Source organism: Pygocentrus nattereri, chromosome 13, assembly GCF_015220715.1.
Source record: "Pygocentrus nattereri isolate fPygNat1 chromosome 13, fPygNat1.pri, whole genome shotgun sequence".
Classification (NCBI taxonomy): Eukaryota; Metazoa; Chordata; class Actinopteri; order Characiformes; family Serrasalmidae; genus Pygocentrus; species Pygocentrus nattereri.
The window spans coordinates 35372249-35392615 of NC_051223.1; the positions used below are offsets into that span (position 1 = coordinate 35372249).

General features: G+C 34.4%; 1 protein-coding gene across 1 annotated transcript in view; it reads left to right on the plus strand.

The window, feature by feature from the left end:
- Positions 1–14993: 14993 nt before the first annotated feature.
- Positions 14994–20367, plus strand: part of grem2b (gremlin 2, DAN family BMP antagonist b) — a 21811-nt gene continuing 16437 nt past the window's right edge. The window contains exon 1 of the mRNA XM_037544046.1: positions 14994–15390. The gene's annotated coding sequence lies outside the window, so the exon portion shown is untranslated. The remainder of the gene's footprint in view (positions 15391–20367) is intronic.

Here is a 20367-nt window from a genome sequence, read left to right on the forward strand (position 1 = left end):
AAGGCTATAGTCTTACCATTGGGTGCATTTTTCGACCATTCATCAGTTCCCCTAAAATTCACTTCAAGGCATGTAGTTGTTGAAAAATTCCTCCACTTGATGTATTTTGCCCACAAAAAATCATTAATAAATTATTAATTTATTTATTATATAAATTAATAAATTCCCTTAAATTTTAATTCAAGTCATACACATTTGTTCAAAAATGTCTCCACTTGATGTATTTTTCCCCCCAAACTTCAAATTTCTTCATAAAATGTTCATTTCTTCATAAAAAGGCTGTAGTCTTACCATTGTGTGCATTTTTCGACCATTCAATCGTTCCCTTAAAATTCACTACAAGGCATGTAGTTGTTGAAAAATTACTCCACTTGATGTATTTTTCCCCCAAAATATCAAATTTCTTCATAAAATGTACATTCGATATTGTCCCAAATTTGCCAAAATACGTAAGGCTACAGTCTTACCTTCATGGGTGTTTTTTGGCCATTCATAAATTCCCTTAAATTTTAGTTCAAGGCATACACATTTGTTAGAAAATGGCTCCACTTGATGTATTTTGTCCATAAAATTCAAATTCCTTCATAAAAGGTATATTCTATGTTGCATCAAATTGACGAGATTACGTAAGGCTATAGTCTTACCATTGGGTGCATTTTTCGACCATTCATCAGTTCCCCTAAAATTCACTTCAAGGCATGTAGTTGTTGAAAAATTCCTCCACTTGATGTATTTTGCCCACAAAAAATCAAATTTCTTCTTAAAATGTACATTTGATTTTGCCCCGTATTTGTGAAAATACGTAAGGCTATAGTCTTACCTTCATGGATATTTTTTGGCCATTAATAAATTCCCTTAAATTTTAATTCAAGTCATACACATTTGTTCAAAAATGTCTCCACTTGATGTATTTTTCCCCCAAACTTCAAATTTCTTCATAAAATGTACATTCGATATTGCCTCATGTTTGCGAAAATACGGAAGGCTGTAGTCTTACCTTTGTGTGCATTTTTTGGCCATTCATAAATTCCCTTAAATTTTAGTTCAAGGCATGCACATTTGATAGAAAATATGTCCACTTGATGTCTTTTGTCTATAAAATTCAAATTCCTTCATAAAAGGTATATTCTATATTGCATAAAATTGACGATATTACGTAAGGCTGTAGTCTTACCATTGGGTGCATTTTTCGACCATTCATCATTTCCCCTAAAATTCACTACAAGGCATGTAGTTGTTGAAAAATTACTCCACTTGATGTATTTTTCCCCCAAAATATCAAATTTCTTCATAAAATGTACATTCGATATTGCCCCGTATTTGTCAAAATACGGAAGGCTATAGTCTTACCTTCATGGGTGTTTTTTGGCCATTCATAAATTCCCTTAAATTTTAGTTCAAGGCATACACATTTGTTAGAAAACGGCTCCACTTGATGTCTTTTGTCCATAAAATTCAAATTACTTTGTAAAATGTACATTCAATATTGTCCCAAATTTGCCAAAATACGTAAGGCTATAGTCTTACTTTCGTGTGCATTTTTTGGCCATTCATCACTTCCCCTAAAATTCACTACAAGGCATATACTTGGTGAAAAATTACTCCACTTGATGTATTTTGCCCCATAAAATCTAATTCCTTCATAAACTGTACATTCGATATTGCCCCAAATTTGCCAAAATACGTAAGGCTATAGTCTTACCTTCGTGTGCATTTTTTGGCCATTCATAAATTCCCTTAAATTTTTACTAAAGGCATGCACATTTGTTAGAAAATGGCTCCACTTGATGTCTTTTGTCTATAAAATTCAAATTTCTTCATAAAATGTTCATTCTATATTACATCAAATTGATGCAAATATGTACGGCTATAGTCTTACCTTCGTTTCCATGTTTTGGCCATTAATAAATTCCCTTAAATTTTAATTCAAGTCATACACATTTGTTCAAAAATGGCTCCACTTGATGTATTTTGTCCATAAAATTCAAATTCCTTCATAAAAGGTATATTCTATGTTGCATCAAATTGACGAGATTACGTAAGGCTATAGTCTTACCATTGGGTGCATTTTTCGACCATTCATCAGTTCCCCTAAAATTCACTTCAAGGCATGTAGTTGTTGAAAAATTCCTCCACTTGATGTATTTTGCCCACAAAAAATCATTAATAAATTATTAATTTATTTCTTATATAAATTAATAAATTCCCTTAAATTTTAATTCAAGTCATACACATTTGTTCAAAAATGTCTCCACTTGATGTATTTTTCCCCCCAAACTTCAAATTTATTCATAAAATGTTCATTTCTTCATAAAAAGGCTGTAGTCTTACCATTGTGTGCATTTTTTGACCATTCAATCGTTCCCTTAAAATTCACTACAAGGCATGTAGTTGTTGAAAAATTATTCCACTTGATGTATTTTTCCCCCGAAATATCAAATTTCTTCATAAAATGTACATTCGATATTGCCCCGTATTTGTCAAAATACGTAAGGCTATAGTCTTACCTTCATGGGTGTTTTTTGGCCATTCATAAATTCCCTTAAATTTTAATTCAAGTCATACACATTTGTTAGAAAATGGCTCCACTTGATGTCTTTTGTCTATAAAATTCAAATTCCTTCATAAAAGGTATATTCTATGTTGCATCAAATTGACGAGATTACGTAAGGCTATAGTCTTACCATTGGGTGCATTTTTCGACCATTCATCAGTTCCCCTAAAATTCACTTCAAGGCATGTAGTTGTTGAAAAATTCCTCCACTTGATGTATTTTGCCCACAAAAAATCAAATTTCTTCTTAAAATGTACATTTGATTTTGCCCCGTATTTGTGAAAATACGTAAGGCTATAGTCTTACCTTCATGGATATTTTTTGGCCATTAATAAATTCCCTTAAATTTTAATTCAAGTCATACACATTTGTTCAAAAATGTCTCCACTTGATGTATTTTTCCCCCACACTTCAAATTTCTTCATAAAATGTACATTCGATATTGCCTCATGTTTGCGAAAATACGGAAGGCTGTAGTCTTACCTTTGTGTGCATTTTTTTTGCCATTCATAAATTCCCTTAAATTTTAGTTCAAGGCATGCACATTTGATAGAAAATATGTCCACTTGATGTCTTTTGTCTATAAAATTCAAATTCCATCATAAAATGTATATTCTATATTGCATAAAATTGACGATATTACGTAAGGCTGTAGTCTTACCATTGGGTGCATTTTTCGACCATTCAATCGTTCCATTAAAATTCACTACAAGGCATGTAGTTGTTGAAAAATTACTCCACTTGATGTATTTTTCCCCCAAAATATCAAATTTCTTCATAAAATGTACATTCGATATTGCCCCGTATTTGTCAAAATACGGAAGGCTATAGTCTTACCTTCATGGGTGTTTTTTGGCCATTCATAAATTCCCTTAAATTTTAGTTCAAGGCATACACATTTGTTAGAAAACGGCTCCACTTGATGTCTTTTGTCCATAAAATTCAAATTACTTTGTAAAATGTACATTCAATATTGTCCCAAATTTGCCAAAATACGTAAGGCTATAGTCTTACTTTCGTGTGCATTTTTTGGCCATTCATCACTTCCCCTAAAATTCACTACAAGGCATATACTTGGTGAAAAATTACTCCACTTGATGTATTTTGCCCCATAAAATCTAATTCCTTCATAAACTGTACATTCGATATTGCCCCAAATTTGCCAAAATACGTAAGGCTATAGTCTTACCTTCGTGTGCATTTTTTGGCCATTCATAAATTCCCTTAAATTATAACTAAAGGCATGCACATTTGTTAGAAAATGGCTCCACTTGATGTCTTTTGTCTATAAAATTCAAATTTCTTCATAAAATGTTCATTCTATATTGCATCAAATTGATGCAAATATGTACGGCTATAGTCTTACCTTCGTTTCCATGTTTTGGCCATTAATAAATTCCCTTAAATTTTAATTCAAGTCATACACATTTGTTCAAAAATGGCTCCACTTGATGTATTTTGTCCATAAAATTCAAATTCCTTCATAAAAGGTATATTCTATGTTGCATCAAATTGACGAGATTACGTAAGGCTATAGTCTTACCATTGGGTGCATTTTTCGACCATTCATCAGATCCCCTAAAATTCACTTCAAGGCATGTAGTTGTTGAAAAATTCCTCCACTTGATGTATTTTGCCCACAAAAAATCATTAATAAAGTATTAATTTATTTATTATATAAATTAATAAATTCCCTTAAATTTTAATTCAAGTCATACACATTTGTTCAAAAATGTCTCCACTTGATGTATTTTTCCCCCCAAACTTCAAATTTCTTCATAAAATGTTCATTTCTTCATAAAAAGGCTGTAGTCTTACCATTGTGTGCATTTTTTGACCATTCAATCGTTCCCTTAAAATTCACTACAAGGCATGTAGTTGTTGAAAATTTACTCCACTTGATGTATTTTTCCCCCAAAATATCAAATTTCTTCATAAAATGTACATTCGATATTGTCCCATCTCTGACAAAATACGTAAGGCTATAGTCTTACCTTCATGGGTGTTTTTTGGCCATTCATAAATTCCCTTAAATTTTAGTTCAAGTCATACACATTTGTTAGAAAATGGCTCCACTTGATGTCTTTTGTCTATAAAATTCAAATTCCTTCATAAAAGGTATATTCTATGTTGCATCAAATTGACGAGATTACGTAAGGCTATAGTCTTACCATTGGGTGCATTTTTCGACCATTCATCAGTTCCCCTAAAATTCACTTCAAGGCATGTAGTTGTTGAAAAATTCCTCCACTTGATGTATTTTGCCCACAAAAAATCAAATTTCTTCTTAAAATGTACATTTGATTTTGCCCCGTATTTGTGAAAATACGTAAGGCTATAGTCTTACCTTCATGGATATTTTTTGGCCATTAATAAATTCCCTTAAATTTTAATTCAAGTCATACACATTTGTTCAAAAATGTCTCCACTTGATGTATTTTTCCCCCAAACTTCAAATTTCTTCATAAAATGTACATTCGATATTGCCTCATGTTTGCGAAAATACGGAAGGCTGTAGTCTTACCTTTGTGTGCATTTTTTGGCCATTCATAAATTCCCTTAAATTTTAGTTCAAGGCATGCACATTTGATAGAAAATATGTCCACTTGATGTCTTTTGTCTATAAAATTCAAATTCCTTCATAAAAGGTATATTCTATATTGCATAAAATTGACGATATTACGTAAGGCTGTAGTCTTACCATTGGGTGCATTTTTCGACCATTCAATCGTTCCCTTAAAATTCACTACAAGGCATGTAGTTGTTGAAAAATTACTCCACTTGATGTATTTTCCCCCAAAATATCAAATTTCTTCATAAAATGTACATTCGATATTGCCCCGTATTTGTCAAAATATGGAAGGCTATAGTCTTACCTTCATGGGTGTTTTTTGGCCATTCATAAATTCCCTTAAATTTTAGTTCAAGGCATACACATTTGTTAGAAAACGGCTCCACTTGATGTCTTTTGTCCATAAAATTCAAATTACTTTGTAAAATGTACATTCAATATTGTCCCAAATTTGCCAAAATACGTAAGGCTATAGTCTTACCTTCGTGTGCATTTTTTGGCCATTCATCAGTTCCCCTAAAATTCACTACAAGGCATATACTTGGTGAAAAATTACTCCACTTGATGTATTTTGCCCCATAAAATCTAATTCCTTCATAAACTGTACATTCGATATTGCCCCAAATTTGCCAAAATACGTAAGGCTATAGTCTTACCTTCGTGTGCATTTTTTGGCCATTCATAAATTCCCTTAAATTATAACTAAAGGCATGCACATTTGTTAGAAAATGGCTCCACTTGATGTCTTTTGTCTATAAAATTCAAATTTCTTCATAAAATGTTCATTCTATATTGCATCAAATTGATGCAAATATGTACGGCTATAGTCTTACCTTCGTTTCCATGTTTTGGCCATTAATAAATTCCCTTAAATTTTAATTCAAGTCATACACATTTGTTCAAAAATGGCTCCACTTGATGTATTTTGTCCATAAAATTCAAATTCCTTCATAAAAGGTATATTCTATGTTGCATCAAATTGACGAGATTACGTAAGGCTATAGTCTTACCATTGGGTGCATTTTTCGACCATTCATCAGTTCCCCTAAAATTCACTTCAAGGCATGTAGTTGTTGAAAAATTCCTCCACTTGATGTATTTTGCCCACAAAAAATCATTAATAAAGTATTAATTTATTTATTATATAAATTAATAAATTCCCTTAAATTTTAATTCAAGTCATACACATTTGTTCAAAAATGTCTCCACTTGATGTATTTTTCCCCCCAAACTTCAAATTTCTTCATAAAATGTTCATTTCTTCATAAAAAGGCTATAGTCTTACCATTGTGTGAATTTTTTGACCATTCAATCGTTCCCTTAAAATTCACTACAAGGCATGTAGTTGTTGAAAAATTACTCCACTTGATGTATTTTTCCCCCAAAATATCAAATTTCTTCATAAAATGTACATTCGATATTGTCCCAAATTTGCCAAAATACGTAAGGCTATAGTCTTACCTTCATGGGTGTTTTTTGGCCATTCATAAATTCCCTTAAATTTTAATTCAAGTCATACACATTTGTTCAAAAATGGCTCCACTTGATGTATTTTGTCCATAAAATTCAAATTCCTTCATAAAAGGTATATTCTATGTTGCATCAAATTGACGAGATTACGTAAGGCTATAGTCTTACCATTGGGTGCATTTTTCGACCATTCATCAGATCCCCTAAAATTCACTTCAAGGCATGTAGTTGTTGAAAAATTCCTCCACTTGATGTATTTTGCCCACAAAAAATCATTAATAAAGTATTAATTTATTTATTATATAAATTAATAAATTCCCTTAAATTTTAATTCAAGTCATACACATTTGTTCAAAAATGTCTCCACTTGATGTATTTTTCCCCCCAAACTTCAAATTTCTTCATAAAATGTTCATTTCTTCATAAAAAGGCTGTAGTCTTACCATTGTGTGCATTTTTTGACCATTCAATCGTTCCCTTAAAATTCACTACAAGGCATGTAGTTGTTGAAAATTTACTCCACTTGATGTATTTTTCCCCCAAAATATCAAATTTCTTCATAAAATGTACATTCGATATTGTCCCATCTCTGACAAAATACGTAAGGCTATAGTCTTACCTTCATGGGTGTTTTTTGGCCATTCATAAATTCCCTTAAATTTTAGTTCAAGTCATACACATTTGTTAGAAAATGGCTCCACTTGATGTCTTTTGTCTATAAAATTCAAATTCCTTCATAAAAGGTATATTCTATGTTGCATCAAATTGACGAGATTACGTAAGGCTATAGTCTTACCATTGGGTGCATTTTTCGACCATTCATCAGTTCCCCTAAAATTCACTTCAAGGCATGTAGTTGTTGAAAAATTCCTCCACTTGATGTATTTTGCCCACAAAAAATCAAATTTCTTCTTAAAATGTACATTTGATTTTGCCCCGTATTTGTGAAAATACGTAAGGCTATAGTCTTACCTTCATGGATATTTTTTGGCCATTAATAAATTCCCTTAAATTTTAATTCAAGTCATACACATTTGTTCAAAAATGTCTCCACTTGATGTATTTTTCCCCCACACTTCAAATTTCTTCATAAAATGTACATTCGATATTGCCTCATGTTTGCGAAAATACGGAAGGCTGTAGTCTTACCTTTGTGTGCATTTTTTTTGCCATTCATAAATTCCCTTAAATTTTAGTTCAAGGCATGCACATTTGATAGAAAATATGTCCACTTGATGTCTTTTGTCTATAAAATTCAAATTCCATCATAAAATGTATATTCTATATTGCATAAAATTGACGATATTACGTAAGGCTGTAGTCTTACCATTGGGTGCATTTTTCGACCATTCAATCGTTCCCTTAAAATTCACTACAAGGCATGTAGTTGTTGAAAATTTACTCCACTTGATGTATTTTTCCCCCAAAATATCAAATTTCTTCATAAAATGTACATTCGATATTGTCCCATCTCTGACAAAATACGTAAGGCTATAGTCTTACCTTCATGGGTGTTTTTTGGCCATTCATAAATTCCCTTAAATTTTAATTCAAGTCATACACATTTGTTAGAAAATGGCTCCACTTGATGTCTTTTGTCTATAAAATTCAAATTCCTTCATAAAAGGTATATTCTATGTTGCATCAAATTGACGAGATTACGTAAGGCTATAGTCTTACCATTGGGTGCATTTTTCGACCATTCATCAGTTCCCCTAAAATTCACTTCAAGGCATGTAGTTGTTGAAAAATTCCTCCACTTGATGTATTTTGCCCACAAAAAATCAAATTTCTTCTTAAAATGTACATTTGATTTTGCCCCGTATTTGTGAAAATACGTAAGGCTATAGTCTTACCTTCATGGATATTTTTTGGCCATTAATAAATTCCCTTAAATTTTAATTCAAGTCATACACATTTGTTCAAAAATGTCTCCACTTGATGTATTTTTCCCCCAAACTTCAAATTTCTTCATAAAATGTACATTCGATATTGCCTCATGTTTGCGAAAATACGGAAGGCTGTAGTCTTACCTTTGTGTGCATTTTTTGGCCATTCATAAATTCCCTTAAATTTTAGTTCAAGGCATGCACATTTGATAGAAAATATGTCCACTTGATGTCTTTTGTCTATAAAATTCAAATTCCATCATAAAATGTATATTCTATATTGCATAAAATTGACGATATTACGTAAGGCTGTAGTCTTACCATTGGGTGCATTTTTCGACCATTCAATCGTTCCCTTAAAATTCACTACAAGGCATGTAGTTGTTGAAAAATTACTCCACTTGATGTATTTTCCCCCAAAATATCAAATTTCTTCATAAAATGTACATTCGATATTGCCCCGTATTTGTCAAAATATGGAAGGCTATAGTCTTACCTTCATGGGTGTTTTTTGGCCATTCATAAATTCCCTTAAATTTTAGTTCAAGGCATACACATTTGTTAGAAAACGGCTCCACTTGATGTCTTTTGTCCATAAAATTCAAATTACTTTGTAAAATGTACATTCAATATTGTCCCAAATTTGCCAAAATACGTAAGGCTATAGTCTTACCTTCGTGTGCATTTTTTGGCCATTCATCAGTTCCCCTAAAATTCACTACAAGGCATATACTTGGTGAAAAATTACTCCACTTGATGTATTTTGCCCCATAAAATCTAATTCCTTCATAAACTGTACATTCGATATTGCCCCAAATTTGCCAAAATACGTAAGGCTATAGTCTTACGTTCGTGTGCATTTTTTGGCCATTCATAAATTCCCTTAAATTATAACTAAAGGCATGCACATTTGTTAGAAAATGGCTCCACTTGATGTCTTTTGTCTATAAAATTCAAATTTCTTCATAAAATGTTCATTCTATATTGCATCAAATTGATGCAAATATGTACGGCTATAGTCTTACCTTCGTTTCCATGTTTTGGCCATTAATAAATTCCCTTAAATTTTAATTCAAGTCATACACATTTGTTCAAAAATGGCTCCACTTGATGTATTTTGTCCATAAAATTCAAATTCCTTCATAAAAGGTATATTCTATGTTGCATCAAATTGACGAGATTACGTAAGGCTATAGTCTTACCATTGGGTGCATTTTTCGACCATTCATCAGTTCCCCTAAAATTCACTTCAAGGCATGTAGTTGTTGAAAAATTCCTCCACTTGATGTATTTTGCCCACAAAAAATCATTAATAAAGTATTAATTTATTTATTATATAAATTAATAAATTCCCTTAAATTTTAATTCAAGTCATACACATTTGTTCAAAAATGTCTCCACTTGATGTATTTTTCCCCCCAAACTTCAAATTTCTTCATAAAATGTTCATTTCTTCATAAAAAGGCTATAGTCTTACCATTGTGTGAATTTTTTGACCATTCAATCGTTCCCTTAAAATTCACTACAAGGCATGTAGTTGTTGAAAAATTACTCCACTTGATGTATTTTTCCCCCAAAATATCAAATTTCTTCATAAAATGTACATTCGATATTGTCCCATCTCTGACAAAATACGTAAGGCTATAGTCTTACCTTCATGGGTGTTTTTTGGCCATTCATAAATTCCCTTAAATTTTAGTTCAAGTCATACACATTTGTTAGAAAATGGCTCCACTTGATGTCTTTTGTCTATAAAATTCAAATTCCTTCATAAAAGGTATATTCTATGTTGCATCAAATTGACGAGATTACGTAAGGCTATAGTCTTACCATTGGGTGCATTTTTCGACCATTCATCAGTTCCCCTAAAATTCACTTCAAGGCATGTAGTTGTTGAAAAATTCCTCCACTTGATGTATTTTGCCCACAAAAAATCAAATTTCTTCTTAAAATGTACATTTGATTTTGCCCCGTATTTGTGAAAATACGTAAGGCTATAGCCTTACCTTCATGGATATTTTTTGGCCATTCATAAATTCCCTTAAATTTTAATTCAAGTCATACACATTTGTTCAAAAATGTCTCCACTTGATGTATTTTTCCCCCACACTTCAAATTTCTTCATAAAATGTACATTCGATATTGCCTCATGTTTGCGAAAATACGGAAGGCTGTAGTCTTACCTTTGTGTGCATTTTTTTTGCCATTCATAAATTCCCTTAAATTTTAGTTCAAGGCATGCACATTTGATAGAAAATATGTCCACTTGATGTCTTTTGTCTATAAAATTCAAATTCCATCATAAAATGTATATTCTATATTGCATAAAATTGACGATATTACGTAAGGCTGTAGTCTTACCATTGGGTGCATTTTTCGACCATTCAATCGTTCCCTTAAAATTCACTACAAGGCATGTAGTTGTTGAAAAATTACTCCACTTGATGTATTTTTCCCCCAAAATATCAAATTTCTTCATAAAATGTACATTCGATATTGCCCCGTATTTGTCAAAATACGGAAGGCTATAGTCTTACCTTCATGGGTGTTTTTTGGCCATTCATAAATTCCCTTAAATTTTAGTTCAAGGCATACACATTTGTTAGAAAACGGCTCCACTTGATGTCTTTTGTCCATAAAATTCAAATTACTTTGTAAAATGTACATTCAATATTGTCCCAAATTTGCCAAAATACGTAAGGCTATAGTCTTACTTTCGTGTGCATTTTTTGGCCATTCATCACTTCCCCTAAAATTCACTACAAGGCATATACTTGGTGAAAAATTACTCCACTTGATGTATTTTGCCCCATAAAATCTAATTCCTTCATAAACTGTACATTCGATATTGCCCCAAATTTGCCAAAATACGTAAGGCTATAGTCTTACGTTCGTGTGCATTTTTTGGCCATTCATAAATTCCCTTAAATTATAACTAAAGGCATGCACATTTGTTAGAAAATGGCTCCACTTGATGTCTTTTGTCTATAAAATTCAAATTTCTTCATAAAATGTTCATTCTATATTGCATCAAATTGATGCAAATATGTACGGCTATAGTCTTACCTTCGTTTCCATGTTTTGGCCATTAATAAATTCCCTTAAATTTTAATTCAAGTCATACACATTTGTTCAAAAATGTCTCCACTTGATGTATTTTTCCCCCCAAACTTCAAATTTCTTCATAAAATGTTCATTTCTTCATAAAAAGGCTGTAGTCTTACCATTGTGTGCATTTTTTGACCATTCAATCGTTCCCTTAAAATTCACTACAAGGCATGTAGTTGTTGAAAAATTACTCCACTTGATGTATTTTTCCCCCAAAATATCTTCATAAAATGTACATTCGATATTGCCCCGTATTTGTCAAAATACGTAAGGCTACAGTCTTACCTTCATCGGTGTTTTTTGGCCATTCATAAATTCCCTTAAATTATGCATGCCTTTAGTTATATTTTTTCAAAAATGGCTCCACTTGATGTCTTTTGTCCGTAAAACTGAAATTCCTTCATAAAATGTTTATTCTATATTGCATCAAATTGACGAAGATATGTAAGGCTATAGTCTTACCTTCGTGTCCATGTTTTGGCCATTCATAAATTCCCTTAAATTGTAATTCAAGATAAGATGCGTTTATTGTCATTGCACAGTATACAACGAAATTGAGCAGCAATCCAACGGCTTTACCTTCATACAAAACAATTTAAACACAAGACTAAAATATATAAAGTACAGATGTAAGGGGGAAAAAATCTTAAATACAAAGAAAAAAGCACTATAAAATTATATGTTCTAAAACCGTCAATAGGCAACAGACAGGTGAGGTAGCAGTTGTAGTTGGACATTCCTCGTACAGTTTTATAGCATTATATAATATTGCACATCTAAGACTTATTGCACAGAAAGAAGACAGATTGCACTCTCGAGAACAAATGAATAATAAATAGAACAGATGTGGAGTGGAACTCTGGAACACTGGAACAGTGTAAAGGGTCCTATGAAATCAGTGTCAGTAAAGAGCAGTAGTGGTGTTCAGTCGGTTCTACTGAGCACAGTGTACTATAGAAAGTCCCTGTGTTTGGAAGTGTTCAGTTCCCGTACGGCTCTGGGGTAAAAGTTGTTTTTGAGTCCGTTTGTCTGGGATGGGATGGACCTAAAGCGTTTACCCGAGGGCAGCAGTTCGAACAGATGATGTCCCGGGTGAAATGTATCCGTCAGGATGTTGGCTGCCCTGCTGAGGCAGCGGGAGCTGAACAGGTCCTCCAGGCAGGATCCTCAGTAATGTGTGTGCCCAGGAATCTGAAGGAATGGACTCTTTCAACACAGTCCCCATTGATGTACAGTGGTGCGGGAACTTGAAAAAATTCATTTATTATTTTAGCAAATTTGCTAAAATACATAAGTCTATAGTCTTCCCTTTGAGTGTTTTTCAATGAGTCATAAATTCCCTTAAAATTCACTCCAAGGCATGTAAGATTGTTAGAAAATGCCTCCACTTGATGTATTTTGTCCAAACAATTCAAATTCCTTCATAAAAACGTATATACATAAAGCCTTAACTTCATGTGTGTTTTTCGACCATTCCGAAATTCCTTTGAAATTCACTCCAAGGCAAATACATTCATAGGAAAATCCCTCCACTTGATGAATTTCTACAGAAAATTCACATTGCTTCATAAAATCTACATTGAATATTACAAAACATTTGCCACTGTAAGTAAGTCTATAGTCTTACCTTCATGTGGGTTTTTCAATCATTTGTAAATTCCCTTAAATTTCAGTCCAATGAATCAAATTTTTCTGTAAAATGCCTCCACATGATTTTGTCCAAAAAAATCATACAAATGTTTATTCAGTATTACTCCCAATATGCAAAAATACATAAGGCTATAGTTTTACCTTCATATGCGTTTTCAACTATTCATAAATTCCCTTAAAATGTTTATGCTAAATTTTAATGCACATTCTGTAGTTATTTACTAAGTTTAACATATTTAATAATTTAATTGTACTATTGTCTTTCAAAACAATAATTTTCTTCCACAGCTTCCAAAGCGTCAGTTTACTAGTCATTTTACCCCTCAAAGAGCCACATCTATGGTGCTTCTATAGTCAATTCAATACGTGCTATTAAATTAATGGGTGAGCTGGAAGATATCTGAGTTTCACAAACAAACAATGAAAAAGGAATGTGTATACATATTTACTAGCCTAGTGGCAAGATAGTTATCCAGATGTTTAAGACCAATAACAGTTACGATTAATTGTACGACAGATTGGGATGTAAAAAATAATCAGTGTTCTAATCAGCAGTCGTAATAGTCATCGTCGTAGGTGTGAGGTACTGTAGCACTGAAGCAACATCCAGTGACTCCAGCTCTGAAGTTCCATGCGAAGACAAATATTCAGTTCTCCTAACAGTCCAGCAGATGGAACCAGAGAAGAGTCTGTAAGACCCAAAGAGGAGCACATTGACCAAGCACACGTGTTAGATTTGACTACAGCATATATGCATTGAAGAAAAGCAACTGAATACAAATTGCAAGTGTTTTTAGGTTCTTGTAAAGTGCTTTATAAAGAGCATGTATTATTATTATTATTATTATTATTATTATTATTATATATGATAGCAACTTGAGAGGTACCACTCCAGCAACTTGAGGGGTACCAATGCAGTGACTTGCAGGAGAGATACGACCCCAGTGATTTGAGGGGTACCACCCCAGCAACTTCAGGGGTATACACCAGCCACCTGAGAGGTACCATACCAACAACTTTAGAGGTATCACTCTAGTTACCTGAGAGGTACCACCTCAATAAATTACAAATCTTCCAAGTCTGGTCAGATTGCAAGTTTTGTTGATGTTTTTAAGTAAAAACAAGTTATCACATCATCTGTAGTGGACACACCTCTGCTCATTTTAATGCATAATTGCTGAATTAAAGAAAAAATGTGTGTTACCTGACCTAGAGGATGTGTTAACTCATTTTTACTTTACAACTTGACAGTAATATATTATATGTATAATACATAATATAAGCTAGTAATTACATTAGGGTGTTCAAACTTTTGCACACAACTAAGTATTTTTCCACCCCAGGTTTAATGTGTGTAAATGATTCACTGATGAGCAAGTCTATGTGTGCAAAGTAATAGAAGGCAAGAATGCAAAAAAAATTAGAAGTGGGTATGTCAGAGAGAGAGCGAGAGAGAGAGAGAGAGAGAGAGAGAGCGAGAGAGAGAGAGAGAGCGAGAGAGAGAGAGAGAGAGCGAGCGAGCAAGAGAGAGAGAGAGAGAGAGAGAGAGAGATACAGAGAGAGAGAGAGAGAGAGAGAGAGAGAGAGCGAGAGAGAGAGCGAGAGAGAGCGAGAGAGAGAGCGAGAGAGAGAGAGAGAGAGAGAGAGAGAGAGAGAGAGAGAGAGAGAGAGAGAGAGAGAGAGAGAGACAGAGAGAGCGAGAGAGCGAGAGAGCAAGAGAGAGAGAGAGAGAGAGAGACTTGGCCTGATTTTGTTTGGTGATCGGAGCCAATAGAAATCCTGCGGTTTGATAAGATCCACATGCGGGTGGACGGAGAAGAGCCAGAAACAAGAGTTCAAACCCAGCAGGCAGACACACATTCACATCCAGAGTGAGAGAGGAGGAGGAAGAAGAAGAAGAGTGACTCAGACAGACAGACCGACCAGTTTCCAGCGCTGAGCAGAACAGAAAACCAACTCCGCTAACTCCTGGACACTGCAGAGCGACAAGAGCCAAGACTTCAAGTCTGGAGACGCATCTTCACACACCTCCGTCCATGGGCATCAGCGCAGCTTTATCTCCACGATCCTCACACAGACACACTCCATACCTCTCACCCTGACCGCCTCTGGAATACACACACTGAGCTGGACCGTTCAGACGAGAGGTGAGTGCTCTTCATCTACGGACTGTGCTCCTCTTCCTCATCTTCATTACTTTTACGGGGCTTTAGCTTTTCTCTGATCAGAGCTGGAAGAAGAGAATTTGACCGGTGTCCAGTCTCTGATACTGCTGTGTGAATATGTCTGAGATGTTGCTTCTCAAAAGCAGAAAGAGAATTCATTAAATTAGATAATGCTTGAGGTCAGCTAAGTATCGGTCATTCAGTTTACTTCAATTGTTAACCTCTTTCATGAAAATCCCTTATTATACAGTAACTACATGGGCTGCAGTGCAAACTAGCATTCCTAAGTTATTTATATATATATATATATATATATATATATATATATATATATATATATATATATATATATATATATATATATATATATATGAGTTATTCCTAAGTTATAGAACTCTAACATAACATTCTCCACTCATAGGTGCTGGCTATTTAGGGGTTAATTCATTCTTTAGTCATGGGAATGTGATATAAACAGTTAAATATCTTATTCACTTCATAATCATGCTTCATAAAAGTATTACAAATGGAACAAACGGCTGTCACTTCAGTTTAAAGCCCTTTACGTCAATACAATGTCAATTACTTTATGAATACATTACTCAGTGCTTATGCATATGTTATGAAGTGGCGTTATTATTAAGTTATAGAAGTGGCTAATGTACAACCTGCTGGCAGATCTTGCTCATCTTAAGGGTTAAATCATTCTTTAGTAATGGAAGCGTCTTTTTAAGAAAAGTGGAAATATAACATTTACTTCATGAATAAAGCTTTATAGCAGTGTAACAAACAGAACTAATGGATGTTCTTTGTCAAAACAGTGTCATTTGCATCTTGCAATTAATGGCAAAATGTACTTTTAAATACTAAAGTGTTGCTTTATAAATATGTTGTTCGATGCTTATCCAAGTATTATAAAGTGACTAAAGTCATTTTTAGTAGGTTAGAGAAATGTATAACAGTTTTGGACCCTCCAGCAGAGCCTACCATTGAAGGGGTTAAATAATTCTTTTGTGATATGACAGATTTACAAATGAACAAAAAAGTTACAAATTTAATAATGATGAAATAAAATCAATGTGTTAAACATAAAGTAAATAAAACCAAATATAACCAAAAACTTACAACTGTTATGGACCTACTTTTCACAGACAGACAGACAGACAGACAGACAGACAGACAGACAGACAGAGATAGATAGATAGATAGATAGATAGATAGATAGATAGATAGATAGATAGATAGATAGATAGATAGATAGATATTATATATTATAAAGCATTCCTTGAAAATGTATGAACACCTTATACTCTTTAATAGCAAGAGGTGGTGTTCATAGATAACTAGACCTTCATAACCTCATGGTAATGCTTCATAACTGTGTTAGAAATGGAATAAATGACTGCCCTTGTAGTTCATAAATGCTTCATAAAATATAGCATATAATAGCATAAGCTGTTCATAAATACTCAAGTATTGCTTTATGAATATGTTATTTAGTGCTTATGCATGTGTTATAGGGTGTACTTAGCCTTTAAATAGATTATAACCGTACACTTTTAGAACTGATGTGAAGATTTCAGCTTTTCTGCTGCCAGGCCAGTTTTTAGTTTGAGGTGACTGTGTGTGTTTGTGGAGGGGGGCATTTTTGCTCAGACTGTGTGAAGGGCGTAAAAGGTTAATGATCCGATTAACGGTTTCTTTGGTGGGGTCGGGGACTGCTCCACCTTGCACTGTTGGGCAAAGAGGATTTGCCAGGGCCGTAAATCTGCGGTTTTGATTCTGTTTTCATCAAACGTCAGCCGACCTGCCCAGAAAACACGTACATTTCTCTCTCTCACGAGAGCTGGACCACCAGCCAGACAATCTAAGCAGTGTTAAAAGTGACCATCTTAGTTTTTTTTTTTTTTGCAGTACTGGCCAGGCACACGCTCACACTCAGCTCTGTGAAGCTTCATGCAGCGCTTGAACTGTCGAGTCATGAGGAGGTTAATAAAGTGAAGCTGAACACTTCAGAGGGAAGTCAGAGTCCAGCGTCTGATTCAAGTCAAGAGGGGACTGAACTGATAGAAAACAGCAACAGTGATGGGATCATTTCATTTTGTTAGTGCTTCACATTTACACTGTACACAAATGATGCAGTCTATAGTTGATATGATCCTTTATGGAGCACATCTATAATGACACTACAGACGTTTATACAAGAATTCTATAAGAATCTAACAGTATATGGGGAGAATTATTGAAGTGCACTACAGGACAGGCCCCTTTCTGAACATTTGGGGGCACTAAGCGACCTCCAACATGGGGGCACATTGATGGAAATTTAGGGTGGGATGGGGGGACACATCCCATGCACTTTTAGAAATGACACAAGACAATTCAAATGATTATACAGCTGTCAATAATAGTTTAAAACTCTATTTACACCTCCAAAAGTTTTGTTTAGTCATCAAAAGAAAAGAAGCACTAACCTGCCCTGGAATCACTTTCAACACTTTTCTATTCTGTGCTATGATATTTTTGTTGACTTATGTCTTAACACTAATAATTAGTAATTCATTTTCCTACTTAAAAATATCAGATTCATAATTATTTGTAATTTCAGATGCCCAAAATGCCACTTTTTAAGCAAAAAACTGAATTTCTATACTTAATACACAGATATTACTATTAATACATGGAATTATTAATCTAGTTTTACTTGTTTTACTATTTTAATATTGATATATAAAGCATGAGATATCATTATGACGTGTATTTTGTTTACACAACTTTGCATTAGAGTTACTGTACATAAGCTTTAGCCACATGACATTGGCCCCCCTAATTCATCTGACCAAATTTGCACCATTTCTTTACCCTCTCCAATTATATGAATTTTTATATGCAATAATACATTAATTCATTCATTTTATAAAGAAAAAAACGCTTGCTGTACTTTTTGGGAAATAGTATTAAATCCATTTTTAAGAGTAGTCCAGGCCTAGAGTTAAAGCAGTGCTGGTAATGCAGAACTGTTAGAACAGAACAGTTAGAGTGCTTAGTACAGTACAGTGAGTTTGTGGATTTATATTAGATCTAAATTAGATTACTATAACACACACGCCGCACTGTAAGTAGTGTGTAAACAGTAGGCAGGGAGAGGGGGAAGAAAGGCGGCTATTGGAGGCCTATAGAGTGGGAGCATGTTTAGAGTGGAGCGTGGTTGGCTAATACAGCTCTTTTACAGCTGTGATTAAATCTGTATCAGAGAGCGGAGGGAGTTAATGAGGAGTTTTATGGTGATGTGTGTCACTGGCTGAAAAGCTGGCTGTAGTCTTTGTATAGTGCTGCCAAAACACGGCTTTTCAGCTCCAGTAGAGTGAGATTAGCCCTGTGGACCAAATACTTTGCTCAGAAACTGGCACAGCTGGACCAAAGGTTATCAAAAGTGTCAGACATATCTTAAACGCAAACATTTCATTAGTGATATACAACAGATATTAGGGGACACCTTGCATTTAATTTGAGTTCTTCTTCTTGGTACTTTTAAATAAAGTAAAAAGAACAGAAAAAGTTCTGTCAGCATTAAACAGCTATACAGATATATACTACTGTGCAAATATCAGAGAGAAGCCCTTGTTTATTTCATTTCCAGCTAAAACAGCCATTAAGTACCACATTAAGCCATCATGTTGGTCAGGTTTTAATAGGATGAAATCGGATAGAAATAGAGCAGAAATGGCAAATTGACAAGGAAAACATGCTCAAGTGTAAAACATTTTGGGAAGCTAAGTGTCCCTAAACCTGGGCAGTACAAGTCCAAATGACTGTGTTCTATACTAATAATAATAGCACCCAGTCACAGTCCAGTGCATATTCGTTTTACCAATAACACTCACACAGAAAGCATTTTCAAACTGGTGCATCATTTATTGGATCGTTTATCTTCCAACCTGGCTTGTGCAGTTTTGGGGGAATGTGGAGTTTTTTGGGTTGGGAAAAACAGACGTTTTAAACCTTTAACAGACATTCAGCAGTGTGTATTACTGTGACTGAGGATTTGCTGCTGACTCCACCTAACTTAACCCCAACCTTAAACGCAGCAAAGGTTTATAAAGGTTCATAAAAGAAACGGAGAAGCTTAACTAAAAGAAAACATGGAAACAAAAGGAATGAAGAGCAGCCAAATTTCCCACAATCCACAACTGTCCCCACAACATACACGGTTGTCCTTAGAATGTCAACAGTTGTCCCCACAACATCCACAGATGACCCCTCAACATCCAAAATGCCTCGACAATGGATCACATTTTTTTCCCAATAGCATCCATAGATGTCTCCAAAACGTTCTTGTATCCATCATCAGAGGCACATCTGATCCCCGTAAATATACTTACAGGCAGCGTCAATTGGAAAGGCACACCTGAACTGATTTACTCATTACAGAAGTGCTAGAAGCTTCAGGATCCAGTATCTATTCTTCTCTGCTATTTCTACCTTTATGACTTTTTTCTGTGGCAAAAGCTGAAGAACCATCAGTTGAAAGTTCTGAATCACTTGTACCTGTGAAGTTATATGCATGCTGCTACATTGATCTCAGAAAGTCTGTCAAAGTATTTCTCCCAAAGCTCAACTAAGGCTGCTAAAAATCAGACTGAAGGTGCAATACAACCCCTGATGAACTAAGCCTGTATCTACAGTCAGTTAATTCAGTGCTTTCCAACCCTGGTCCTGGATATTTTGGTGCGTTCCCTTCCCTAACACACCCAGTCTAACTAATCAGCTGATTAATCAAGTGCTTCCTGAGTTGATGGGGGTGTATTACACCAGCAAAACACCAAAATGTCCAGATCAGGGTTGGAAACCACCGCTGCCTTTACTGACCGGTCCCTGGCCCAGGAAGACTGACTGCACTGACCAGAGGTGGGCATGAAAGTGATGAGATGAACGTAGTCAAAGGTCCCTCACAGTGCA